The 13,559-nt window shown below is 34.2% G+C and overlaps 1 long non-coding RNA gene and 1 pseudogene across 1 annotated transcript; both read right to left on the reverse strand.

The window, feature by feature from the left end:
* Positions 1-8,944: 8,944 nt before the first annotated feature.
* On the reverse strand, positions 8,945-10,769 carry LOC146930070 (uncharacterized). Its single transcript, XR_015006272.1, has 2 exons — positions 10,293-10,769; positions 8,945-10,019 (listed from the first exon to the last, which is right to left on the reverse strand). It is a non-coding gene; the product is annotated as an uncharacterized LOC146930070 (long non-coding RNA).
* A 1,455-nt stretch (positions 10,770-12,224) lies between these two features.
* On the reverse strand, positions 12,225-13,058 carry LOC146930071 (zinc finger A20 and AN1 domain-containing stress-associated protein 3 pseudogene; annotated as a pseudogene).
* Between the last annotated feature and the right edge of the window lie 501 nt (positions 13,059-13,559).

A 13,559-nucleotide genomic window follows, 5' to 3' on the forward strand; every position in this document is an offset into this window, starting at 1 on the left:
TTACCAAAATAAGAGTGGCATAATGTTGTAAACAATATAGACAGACAAATGAAAAAAGCATGAATGTCAATTGCACAAATCTGTCACTTTAGAAACTATATATTTAGATGTTATTTGCTTGAAAGAAAAAGTAGTAGTGTCGTTACATAATAAACAGAGGATAACCAATCGATAAGAACTCATGAATAACAATTTTCCTAATATTCATTCATAAGAATCAAATCACACCTACAAAACTGAAATCAAACCTACTAAACTGTAATAAATAGAAAAAGCAAAGAATTTGTGTCTATGTCTAATTATTGCAGCCACCATCCAAATAATAAACCAAAAAAATAAAATATCTATCTTCAACAAATGATTGTCGTAGCCTATCTCATGTTTAGCATGAATATATATAGCAAAGAGAGAGTGAAAAACAACCATGATAATATGACTTCTTATTATCTTGCATGTATATATATAGCAAAGAGGGAGGGTGGTGTAACAATAGCATCTGCATGAAAAACACATGATTGTGTGTTGAGTGGAGAGATATGTGCGGTTTTCAATAGGGTATCACAATAGGCACAATTAACTGCAGTTAGTTTTCCCTAGCATGCATTATTAGAAATTCAAAAAGGCTAATGTATCACGTTTTACCACACAACTTGGTTACTGCAACTGAATTAATCCTTTATTATAAAAGCCACTCTTGTCAAGCTGGCATGTTTGCCCTAATCCCTTGCAATTTTCCCTCCTAAGAAGGTAATTAATGTTAATCTAATCTCCCAACCACACACTTAATCTCAGTTGTTGGTTACATGACCTTTCATGTACCTCTATCAACCAATCAGATCCTTTGCTTTTACTCTTCTCCCTCTATATAAACGCTAGCAGACCCGTTGATTTTGACCTTCCATATACCTTTGTAGTCTGCATTAAATTCGGCCTTGGCTGCCAACTACCCACAAATACACCAAAAATTTAATACGTTCCATAACCCTTCATGCAACAAGTGCTTTTGTATTCTCCCAAGAAGTCTCTTTAACTCCCCAATCTCATTGTGTACAGATGTCACTATAATTCAAATTCCTTTTGTTTGAGAGCCCTGTATAAATAGCGGTCTGCACATATCTTTGTGGCCTGCAACAATCATCCATACATTTCAAACTTCGTGCTGATGGCAGGACTTGATGTTGAGACCATATTGGCATTGCATTGTTTGAGAGGTATATTTAATCTTACTGGATTTGGTTACAGTTTCTTTTCTAATCAATATAATCATGGTTAAATGAATATAGTTTCCTCTAATCAGTTGTTTTGTGTTCTTTTGCGCAGCTCCTTTGGATCCAAATCCAGCCACTGATTTGGACAAATATGTGAATGTTTTGCGACTTTAATACGGTACGATTTGCATTGAGTTTCATGATAGAAACGTATTTGTTGTCTTATGTTTTATTGCTTTCTTTTGGTTGTATTATGTTTTTTTTTCTTGGCTAAGTGTTGAAGTCTTCTTTCAAGTTGAACAATTGTAAGAGTTGGTATGTGTACTATGTTATTTTGGTCTGAAAGAAGCATTTTGGCCTTTTGGCAGTTTGAATTAATAATTACGGCTTATTTAGTGTCATAATCTGCACGGTAACACTTTAAGATATTGTTCCATTTCTAATTTGCGGCAACACTATTGCAAGAAATGATTTATGGGTAACAACACGTAAATGAGAAGAAAAAAATAGTTCTTTTCAATGATCAATTGAAACCATTAAGTCTAATATAGAATAGTTTATCAACTGGTAGTCTGACAACAGCTTATTCAGTGTCATAATCTACATTGTAACAACTTTCAGATATTGTTCTAATTCTAAGTTGCGGTACAACTATTGAAAAAAAATGAATTATGGGTAACAACACATAAAATGAGAAGAAAATAGTTCATTTCATTGATCAATTAATCAACACCATTAAGCCAAATATAAAATTTCTATCAAGTGGTAGTGCAGCAACATCTTATTTAGTGTCATAATATGCACTGTAACAACTTTCAGATATTGTTCTATTTCTAAAATGCGGTAAAACTACTACAAAAAAATAATTTATCTTCAACAACGCGTAAATGAGAAGAAAATAGTTCATTTCATTGATCAAATCATACATAATTCAGTGAACATCCCCCAACAAAGATGAAAGGTAGACAAAACTTATTCGTTATAGAATGCTTATATGCCAATTACAAAGTTGCATTTAATTTAAATTTAGTGAATTATGGGAGGTATGTTATATCAGCATGGCTATATTAGTAAGATTATACACTCAAAATTACCTTATATCAGGAACCTTATACACATTAAATGTGACTCTGCATGCTTTTTCTGATAATAGTGCAATGGGCAATTGTAATTATGTTTGTTTTAGAACTAGAATCAACATGCTTATTACATGGTATGAAATATTGCATGTATTTAATTATGTTATCACCATGCGGAACCAATGAGTAAATGTTCATATCAGCATGCTTAAACACATTAATAGTGACTATGCATATTTTTGTGGCTAATAGTGACATGCTGTTTATATCAGCATGTCTTATAGTTACATTAATGACAAATGTTGAGGTTATATAGCTACAAGGTATCATTCTAAGCATGCCCACATGTATTTAATGCCCTTTTAGCATTGGCTCCCTCAATTGAACTTCTCCAAACACCCACCTTATTAATGTATATTTTATTTGCAATGACTATTAATAAGAGTCAAGGATAATCACTTAAAAATGTTGGAATTCATTGCAGTTCGTATTTATCAAGTGTTTTATTTCTATGATATATCTTTCAATTTGTCGTTAATATTTAACGTGTGGATGACCCGTGCGGAGCACGGGTAGAAGTCTAGTAACTTATGATTCCAACCAAAAAAAATTCGAAATTCAAATTGGCATGTATTTGGGAGGGAAATATATTAGGGTAACTCACTTAAGTATTTAATGCAGCACAATTAGAGGGAAATTTCTAGGTTTAGTGGTTGCTTAACGTAATAAGCTTTAAGAATAAAGGATATTTATTTATTTATTTATTTATTTATTTGATACTGAAACTGTGAAACACAGTATGCTTATTAGTGTTCACGTTGAAGTTTGAACTATATGCATATGATTGTATGCTTATTCCTGTGTGCTCTGTTATTGGTGTTTAATTGACAGAAAGTTATAAACTAGATGTAAAAATTCTATTGAAGATTCATATCATATAAAAGAAAAGTTTAAACGTACTACCTTATCAAGAATATGATAACATGTCATCTTACATTATTCTTAGCATGTTTTTCAGTTATTGTTAGTAGGTTTTACCAGCAAAATAGAGGAATATTAGATCAATTGCATATGATTTCAGGACATCTGTATTATTTTTTATATTTGAGTCTGTAATTCTATTCTTCCCAAAACATAGCAATTTTATGGTGTTCTTGATGTAATTCACGAAGAAATCAAGCAAATCAGGCAAAACAAGACATCTTACATTGAAGAAAACACCTAAAGAGGCGAAGAAAACATTTTAGCATCAACAGTTGCACTGAAGCATAGTTTTTAAAACCGGACCGACCGGTCGAACCGGTTGAACCGGGAACCGGATGGGTAACCGGTCCGGTCCAGCTATCGGATCGGTTATGCATTTAAACCGGCGTGACCCGATGTGAACCGCTGAAAATCGGAAAAAACCGGCGACCCGGGGGTTTTTAAAAACCGGCCGAGTCAATGCTAGTAATGATGAAACTGGAGGGAGAAGTAAGAAAAAAGACAGATCTGGGTTAATAGAAAATGACGAAACAAGAGAAGAAGATGTAAAGAAAGGAAAAACAAAAAGGAAGCTATAGATAAATGCTTGATAGGATGTTGTTCTATTGTCTCGCATACAATCAAGTATGTGGCCATTGTTGTTAATAGGATTGAGGAAGAGGGTCGCATAAAAGAGTTGGCGGCCGAAAGTTTTTTACTGCTTGCAAGTTTGCTCCACTTAATACAAGAAAAAGAAACCCTACATAGTAAAATGTCAACATTGCCCCCTATTTGTGGGCTTTTTATATATTACTAGATCTTTGGTGTCTTTCCTTTTCAATGTTTTTAGATCGTTGATGTTCAAAATTCACAACCCCATGTATCTTCTTTTTTGACATACAGTCAATATTTGTTTTTTTCTCTTTTTAAAAATATAAAACACGCAAATTTATTTTTTATTTTTTACGGGAATAAAGCACACTTATGTTACATATGCATAAAAATGATATTAAATTAAATAGGGAAAAAGATATAAAAGTAAAATTAATATTGGAACGTGTTGTTCATAAGAATTTTATTGTATGCTGAATTTGTTATTTATTTTAAGGTGTGAATTTTACTGTACTGAGAGCGAGTTTTATAACCGAGTCATCCAGTTTAATTCGGTTTAGTCATGCGGTTCGACCATTGACCCAATGGTTCAACCTGTGACCCAGTAACCCAGTACCCTGACCGGTTCGATGACCGGTCCGGTTTTTAAAACTATGCACTGAAGCACAAAGGCGCGCCAGAAGGAGCGCTCGACGACCATAGGAGTGCAGAAAGCACCCAGGCACATGCAGGCGGCATCGGGCGCCCATAACTGGAAGGCACATGCGCCTGGCGCATGGTCCAGAGGGGCTAGACGCCCAATGACTTGCGAAAAAAGTCATTTTTTGTGACTTTTTCTCCCCAAGAAGCCCAAGTCAGGTGGAAACTTTCCATATAACACTACACGAAATTTGCCATATAGCAACGGACACCTTTAGTAACCGCAGAAAAAAGCGTTGCTATAGATAAAATATAGCAACTGAAATTTCAAACAGGAGTTGCTATAGGTTAAGACAGAAATAGAGGCACAAATTTCCATGAAATATTCACTTGGCTCCAAAGCAGCCCACTAAATTTTTCACCATTTTTGTTCATTCCCACATCAAAAACTCAACAAAAAAAAAACATAAACCCAAATCACACAGAAATGTAATACAATATCCTCACTACTCACTCAGAACCCTCTCAAAATCAATAATCCCAAATCGTAAAACACAACACACAAAATCATCTTTCAGTCATTTTTAGAGGAGTATTAGATCAATTGCCTATAATTTCGGAACATTTATATTGTTTTCTATATTTGAGTCTGTAATTCTATTCTTCCCAAGATATAGCAATTTTACGGTGTTCTTGATGTAATTCACGAAGAAATCAAGCAAATCAGGCAAAGCAAGACATCTGAAGATTATGTGGTCATTGGGAAGATGAAGAATGAAGATTCAAGAGGCCTCAGAAGACTTTACATAGGGAGGAATTTTGTTCCCAAGTTCCAAGACATCTCACATTGAAGAAAACACCTAAAAAGGCGAAGAAACAGGCATTTCAGCACCAACAGTTGCACTAAATGCCCAGGCGCACGGGAAGGGGTGATATGCGCCCAGAGGAGTGCAGAAAGCACCCAGGTGCATGCAGGGGGCACCAGGCGCCCAGACCTGCAAGGCACATGCGCATGGTCTGGGGCGCTAGGCGCCAAGTGACTTGCGAAAAAGTCACTTTTTGTGATTTTTTCGCCCATAGAAGTCCATGTTTTTATCCCAAATCAGGTGGAAACTTTTCCTATAAATACCACCTTCCTCATTCATAATTTCTTGTTCAGAACTAGACCAGTTCAACAAGAAGGCGATTCTAGGAGCTAATGAGGAGTTATATCTTCTCCTATCTTTTCTAGGGTATGTTTTTATCTTTTTGTATTTTGTCTTAATTATCATGTGTAATTAGATAATTATAGGCTAGGGTTTTAAGATGAACCTCTATTTGTTTTGTTGGATAATTATTTAATTTAATGCCGTTTATTTTAATATCTTTTCTGATCGCTATTAATTTTTGTTTTATTAGGATTAGTATATTCCTGCGAAGTGCATCCCTAGATTAGGTACTTAGGTTGTCACAGAGCCTAATATTGCTGCTTATATCTTGATATTTTATCTATCTATATATCTAGGAAGTAAGTAGTTAATAACAAGACGAAAGATACGGAATGCGAGTTGACCCTAGTAGTAAGTACTTAGGAGGTGACATTACTAATATTGAGTGAAATCTGGTGAACCTAGGATGTAGCTAGTTATTAATTAGGGAAACAAGCACCAAGGGGAGTGAACCAATCCTAGTAAGACCATTATCCTCGACCTCTTCGTAAGGTAGACGCTGATAGAACTGCTCTTTTGTAGAATTACCAAGTGGAGAAGGAGAGTGTGCTATGAGTGTCCTAAGATTCATAGAATATGGCAAGACCTTCAAGAATGTTGGCCTTCATTGCCTTTGGAAATCTAGGAACACCAATTTAAGTCTATGTTTCAATTACCTTTGAATTAGCAAGACCTCGCACATAAGGATCACTGTGCGATCAGCATGTGCAGTTAGCCATCGGAGGGATAGACCTAGATCAACTGAGATAGTATAGACCCCGCACGTAAGGATCACCGTGCGATCAACAGGTGCAATTTGAAAACCGACTAGGTTAGAACGACCCAACGGCCTCATCACTTGTATAGTCTGCTTAAGATAACTAAATGCGACATGAATGTTTTTTAATTCCAACAAAATAAATAGGGGGGATTCAAAGAGTCTTAACCTCTACTTACTTTTCTACAACCAAACAGGTAACTTGCTCTGTTGCAAACAGATAAAAATTGCAATTTATAACCCTTAACTTTTTTATTTTATATCGTCGATCTAAAATAAGTAACGTGAATTGTTTGGACGAAATGACAATCTCTGTGGATACAATACTCTACTTATTACTTTATTACTTAGTAAAGGATTTGGTACACTTATCTAATTTAACCATCATAACACTCGTCATTATCAACACCTAAAAGTATGAAATGTTTATGAATTTTACAATGATAAGACACACCACTATTAGCTAGCTTGTCAGGATCTGTTTTGCTTTCAGAATATAAAGAAGGAAATAATGTGACCATTAAAACTAAGGGAGATTAGTCACTTTAATTCCTGAATAAGAAAGGAGTCGTCACTTTAGTCCCTGAATACAGATAAATTGCAAAATAGTCCCTGAATGTAGATTTTGTTAGTCAATTTAGTTCCTGAATGCAGACTCTGTTAGTTAATTTAGTCCTTGAATGTAGACTCTGTTCGTCACTTTAGTCCTTGAAATTGACCGACAGAGTCTACATTCAAGGACTTTTTTGCGATTTCTCTGCATTCCGGGACTAAAGTGACGACTCATTTCCTATTCAGGGACTAAAGTGACTTATTCCCCTAAAACTAATCATGAGATTGGTATGATGTATAGTATTATATTAGTATATTTAGGGAGAGATAATAGTGTAGTTTTCGAGAGAATTCAGTTCCGGTAGTAACTTTAGTATTATTATGTAGTAGTAAGTTTACATGTATAGTTGAACTCCTCGAGGGAGATTATCTCCTTACAAAAAAGATTAGCTCTTTATCTTAGGATTATCTTTGAAAGAGATTAACTCTTTAGTTTAGTCTTTATTATAAGTTTTGGAACTAATATTTGGTCAAAAATTAGATTTCTTTTTAGAAGTTACTCCCTCCGTTTCAAAATGAGTGTAACTTTAGCTAAAAAAATTTGTTTTAAAATGAATGTCACTTTCGGTTTTCAATGCAATAATAACTTTTTCTTTTCAATTGTACCCTTCAATTAATACTATGTTACACTACTTCCAAAGTATTATTTTTTCTTTAATGAAAAACAAACCAATAGTTGATTAGGATAATTTGGTAAAATTGCTATGACATTTGACTACTTTATTTCATTGCTTAATCTGTGTGCAATTGGCTAAAGTGACACTCATTTTGAAACGGAGGGAGTAGTTTTTAGGAACTAACCTTCGCGTTTGCTTCTGCATTTTTATATATGCATTCATCTACATATACCACTCGATTTAGAATTATGCTCTTTACCCAACACGTTTTGCTCATTCTCAATTGAAATTTCTAAAATACCTCTGCGTGAGTTAACTCACGCTCCCCATGCATGCAACGTGAGTTAAGTCACGCACCTTTGGTCGAGGGCGTGAGTTAACTCACGCAGCTTGGCCGGTGGTTCATGCACCAAGAACACATTTTTTGGACGGTTCTTGACTTTTCTTAATTGATTTTACACGTTTTTACACCTTTTTACACGTTTTTTGACTCCATTTAGTGTAGTTAAAGCCTATGTTACCCTAAACCATCTATAAATATCGTTCCAACCTTCACCATTTCTCACATTATCTCCTCGTCACTCTTCTCCTCTTCCTTCTACAACAACAATGTTGTTTTTTCATCCTTGACCTTTCATAGAAAGAGGCATCTTTGAAGATTTCAAGAGGTTGTTTTGAACTTGAGATGATTGGTGACTAGCCTTCTTGGGGTAAAAAGAAGCAGATTTAGTTTTACCCCATGGAGATTGGAGGTTGGTTTTCTTGTGTTTTTTTTTTACCTCAGATTTAATTTTATACCTCAGATTTAATTTTACCCCATTGTAAATGTATCCATTATATTAATAAAATGAGATTTTATGTATATTATTTTTGTTCCTTTATTTTTGTTTATATTTGCATTTATTTTATGATTGCGTATTGAATAAATAAATTCAAATAAAGTGAATTCGAATAAAAAATGTGTATTAAATAAATAAATTCGAATAAAGACTAATTAAACCTAGCGTGAATTCGAATAAAAATTGCATATTGAATAAATAAATTCAAATAAAGTGAATAAGTATATTCGAATAAAGACTAATTAAACCTAGCGTGAATTCGAATAAAAATTGTGTATTGAATAAATAAATTCGAATAAAGTGAATAAATAAATTCGAATAAAGACTAAATAAACCCAGCGTGAGTTCGAATAAAAATTGCGTATTGAATAAATAAATTCGAATAAAGTGACACAATTACATAAAATCAATTAAAAAGTACACAATTTTATTTAGTTTTAATTTCATCTACATTACATTACATTCTCCCTAAATATATGTGGTATCATCATCATGATGGATTTAAAATTAATTCTTGAAAGTTTGCCGAAAATGTCGGAATTGAAGTGTCGTATACTTAGTGTACAAATTTGCAAGTCTGTTTGAAAACTCAAAAGAATGAAGAGAACAACATATGTATTCTACAAAATCATCTATATAGGTTTTCGCATCGAATTCCCTCATTTATATAGGTTTTCGCATCTATACTTACTGCCCTGCCAACTGACAAGTTTCAATTGACAGAGGAGCACGATCCAATTCAAAGAAACCTCTTAGAGGTGCATTCCCGTCATCACATAAAGGAATGCATTCCAAGAGGTTGTTTTGAATTGAATCTTACTACCCTGCCAACTGACTAGTTTCAATTGACAAAGGAGCACAATCCAATTCAAAAGGACCCCTTAGAGGTGAATTCCCATCCGTGACACTCATCTTGTATGAAGAAATTCGATGTGAAAACCTATATAGCTGATTTTGCAGAATACATGTTGTGTTCTCTTCATTCTTTTGAGTTTTCAAACAGACTTGCAAACTTTTACCCTCAGTATATGCACTTCAATACCAACATCTTCAGCAAACTAACAAGAATTAAACTTAAATTCCAACCAAATAAAGACACTACATAATAATGATGCTACCTAATCATAATCTTCAGGTGGAATTAAACTGTTGAGAATATCTTTAGCCGATCTCAGCATTGTGACAAACATATCGATCCACGGGAACATGTTGTGCTGCCAAAAAATTGAGAGCATGCTCATCACGTCGTCGTCGTTCTTTAATTCTAGCCGACTGAACGTTATTCTCCCGTCGTCCAACGTTGGACGTTCATACCAAATGTATTCCACCCTCCTTGTGTCTCCGGGGTTTACTCCTTGGTTGATTTCATCCAGTTGATCCTTGAGACCTTTTAACGTGACATTAATGTACCGAACCTTGAACATCTGAGGATTTCCACCGTTGAAGCGTATGCAAACACTGAACAAATCAGTCATTGTTTCAAACCTATACCATAAGAAATTAAACAATCAATGAAAAACTCATTCAAACATTTCATCAAACACTTGAAGTGCAAATTACACATAAACCCTAAAACTCATAACTACAACGTAAACATGCAAACATCTAAACAATTAAGCAATATAAGTCATTTACATGTAACATTGTATCATTTCTTGCAAAACAAAAAAAAATCAAAATTTAAACAAAACCCTAAAACTAAAAAAATCTAACATATCAACATAAAAAGGTTAATGGTGTTTGATTATGAAAACTCACTTGTTATCGGAGTGTTGTTTGATTTGAAGTTGAAGGAATTTCGGATTTGGGTGATTTGAGAGAGATTTTAGGATTTTAGATGGGAAATGAGGAAATGAGGTTTTGCCTACCTTTAAAACAGCACGCAACGTGAGTTAATTCACGCAGTGTGACTTAACTCATGCAAGTCACGCAGAATTAACACTAACGTGAGTTAACTCACACAGGGATAATATTGAATTTTCAGTTGGGAATGAGCAAAAGTGTTAGATAAAGAGCAGAATTCCTCGATTTATACTTAACATCATAAGAATAACATCATTCCCGTTATTTGATACTCACCCTTGTTCAAGAGTGCATAACATCCTCAAAAACAAGAAATGACAAACATAGGCTTAGTATCCTAAGGAAAACATTAATCAAATATATTAACATCCAATTTGTTAAACCAAAATGGGGTAAAAAGTTTTGATGATAACATTGTATATGTGAACACTTGGATACCATGATGTTTGTTAAAGTAGGCAGTACAATACACGCATTTGATCTTCTATGGTCAACACTCTGGACTGAAAGTCATCTTCCGAAACTGTGAAAGACAAACACATGAAATCAAGACAAAGCTCTTTGGTTAACCATCTAGATTAAGTGATCTTCTAGACCAAGGTGACCCTCTGTACATCAAGGGGTGCAAGAAATTTTTCTACAGATATGGAAAGCAAGCTTTGACTTGCATACATGAGGAAAGAACATTCACGTGTATCAATGGTGGCGTTTAATGTAGGATTCGTCAACTGTAATGAACGTAGAGACTGCAAGCAATAGTCAAGAATTGAAGACAATGATTCTCCAACAACGGACGTATTTAAGGTTCTCCTATAAGAAGGAATGCCAATTGCTTAAGAAGGTAACACACTAAACAACCTTGTTAAGAAACATCAAACAAACTATCAAAGAGATGCAATTCAATTGTACCGCGCTCAATTAGTTTACTACTCTCTGAGTTTGTGTAAATATTCAAGTATTCTTTTGAAAATATTTTACAAAAGAACCCGGCTAATCGGATCCATTTGGAAAAGAACTCAACGAGATAGAAGCCGAGAGCAAGCCAAAGATGCTTAGAAGATGACAGTTTCTTATGCAATGGAGAAAAGATTCTACATTGGAATTGCACCGAGGGCAATCACTATTGGTAGATATATTGCTTTGATGAAGTAATGATAATACATGTTTGCATTTATTTAATAATTCTTCTACCCATTTTATACTGTTTTTTTTTATACAAACATATATTCTCCTCCAAGTAATACAAATGCATCTTTCTTTCTTAAAAATAGTTAAATAAATACCTTGTAATATTAAAGGATTGATGTTTTGTATCACTCATAAGGTGTTTTTATGCAAGCTAAAATTCTTGAAATTTTCCATTAAAAAAATAAATAAATAAATAAATATTATAGTAGTTATTCTGGATTGAGATCAACCAACAAACCAAACTCATGTAAACAAAACTTTACGAGATCAATTCTGGCGAGCAAATTAGACTAGACTATATGGACATTATGGACATTAGCTCAATTTCATTTTTTTGTATTCATTCTTCGTGAGGTGTCCAGGTTCGAACCCGATCGCCCAATCCCTATGTATAATATGCAATATCAATTGAGCTAGGTTCATGGGATTGACATGTATTCATTCTTACGCTCGTACATATTATGTTCAATAATCAGGACACTAATCGTCTTAAAAAATTATAATGGAAAACAATCCTTCGTCTTATCCTCATAACCATGCTGACAAAAAGAAAAGACAGCAAGAAAAACATCATAGAAAACTTGTATTAAACTAAAATCAAATTTTTATTAAGCTAATATTAACAAATGATAATCATAACAACGAAATAACAACAAACACCAAATCCCAACAATTCCATTTTTGTTTTGTTTTTGTAAGAAAAAACAAACAACCAAACCAATCACAACCCCGAAATTACAACAATACCCTTGATTCATTCAGATCTTATTCAGCTTCTCTCCTTTCACCACTGGATTCGCCTTCTTGATTTCCTCCCTTCCCATCCCCTTAAAATCAAACCCACAACCGTGCTGCTCCGGATACCTGTGGGTCCCACACAACGTCAACCCGCACCGACACTTAAATCCTGTCAGCCCCACGCGCCGTCTGCATGTCCCACACCTATTTGGCTGGACCTTCGGTGGTTCAGCCTCCGAAGGTCCAGCAGCAGCAGCAGATACCAACTCCACCGTCGGTGTAGATGAAGAAACTACAACCGACGGTGGAGATGGATGAATAATCTCCGTGTCTAGACAAGAAGAATTAGACTGTTGAGAAATCAACGTTTGGTTTAAAACCAATTTTGCAGATGAAGAACGTTGTTCCTTCATCTGCAAATCACGGTAACATTTGGAACAAAGATCTTGCATGGCAGGACTTCCAAAGAAACCGCAGTTGTTAGCACAGAGACGTTGAGCAGCTTGACATCTATGTTCTTCAGCCATGATCACACAGCAAAATTCAAAAAATCTTCAACAGGTTCGAAATCAAAGAGAATTTTATCTTTAAGATTTTCCTTTTCCTTTCCGTAAGAAAAAGGAAAATCGAAAAATATAAGAAGAAGAAAGAGAGAAAATAATATGCGTTGTGGAGAAGAGAAGAAAGAGATGAATGAAGAAATGAATTGGAATGTGTTAATAATAGAGGAGAGGAGAAAGAAAAGCACCTCCTCCACAGAAAACAAAAAAAGAAAACACGTTAAGGTCGGTTTCTTAATGGTTTCCTTTTCTTTCTATACCAGAATGTTCCACACACACCTACTCCATTCAACCTTAATTTAATTATTATTTATAGAATTGTTTAATGGAGTAATAGTGTTTTATGGATGGTGTAATAGTGTTGTAATTATGCTTATTTTTGGTAAGTTTACAGCATGCTCATGGTGATTGGATCTTTATTTCGTTGTTATTATTTGATTTGATAATGCGTGTCATATTCATGAATTATTATTAAGTTGGTTAAAAGAAAATCTAAATTATCTATCAAATAATTTTTTGACAGCTGACCATTTTTTTTATATCAGATTTGGCAACAAAAGATAGTAATTACGTATATAGGAATTAACGATTAATAGTACTAAACTAATTACCATTAAAAAAAATGTACTAACCTAATTAATAGTATGATTGCATATATCTTAGTCATTACTATTAACTTTGTCTTGAAGCAATTGTGTGAACTTGTTAAAGCAAATAAGAAATAATTGGAGTGTCG

Source organism: Medicago sativa, chromosome 4, assembly GCF_051527215.1.
Source record: "Medicago sativa cultivar Bolivia chromosome 4, Bolivia_mono, whole genome shotgun sequence".
Classification (NCBI taxonomy): domain Eukaryota; kingdom Viridiplantae; phylum Streptophyta; class Magnoliopsida; order Fabales; family Fabaceae; genus Medicago; species Medicago sativa.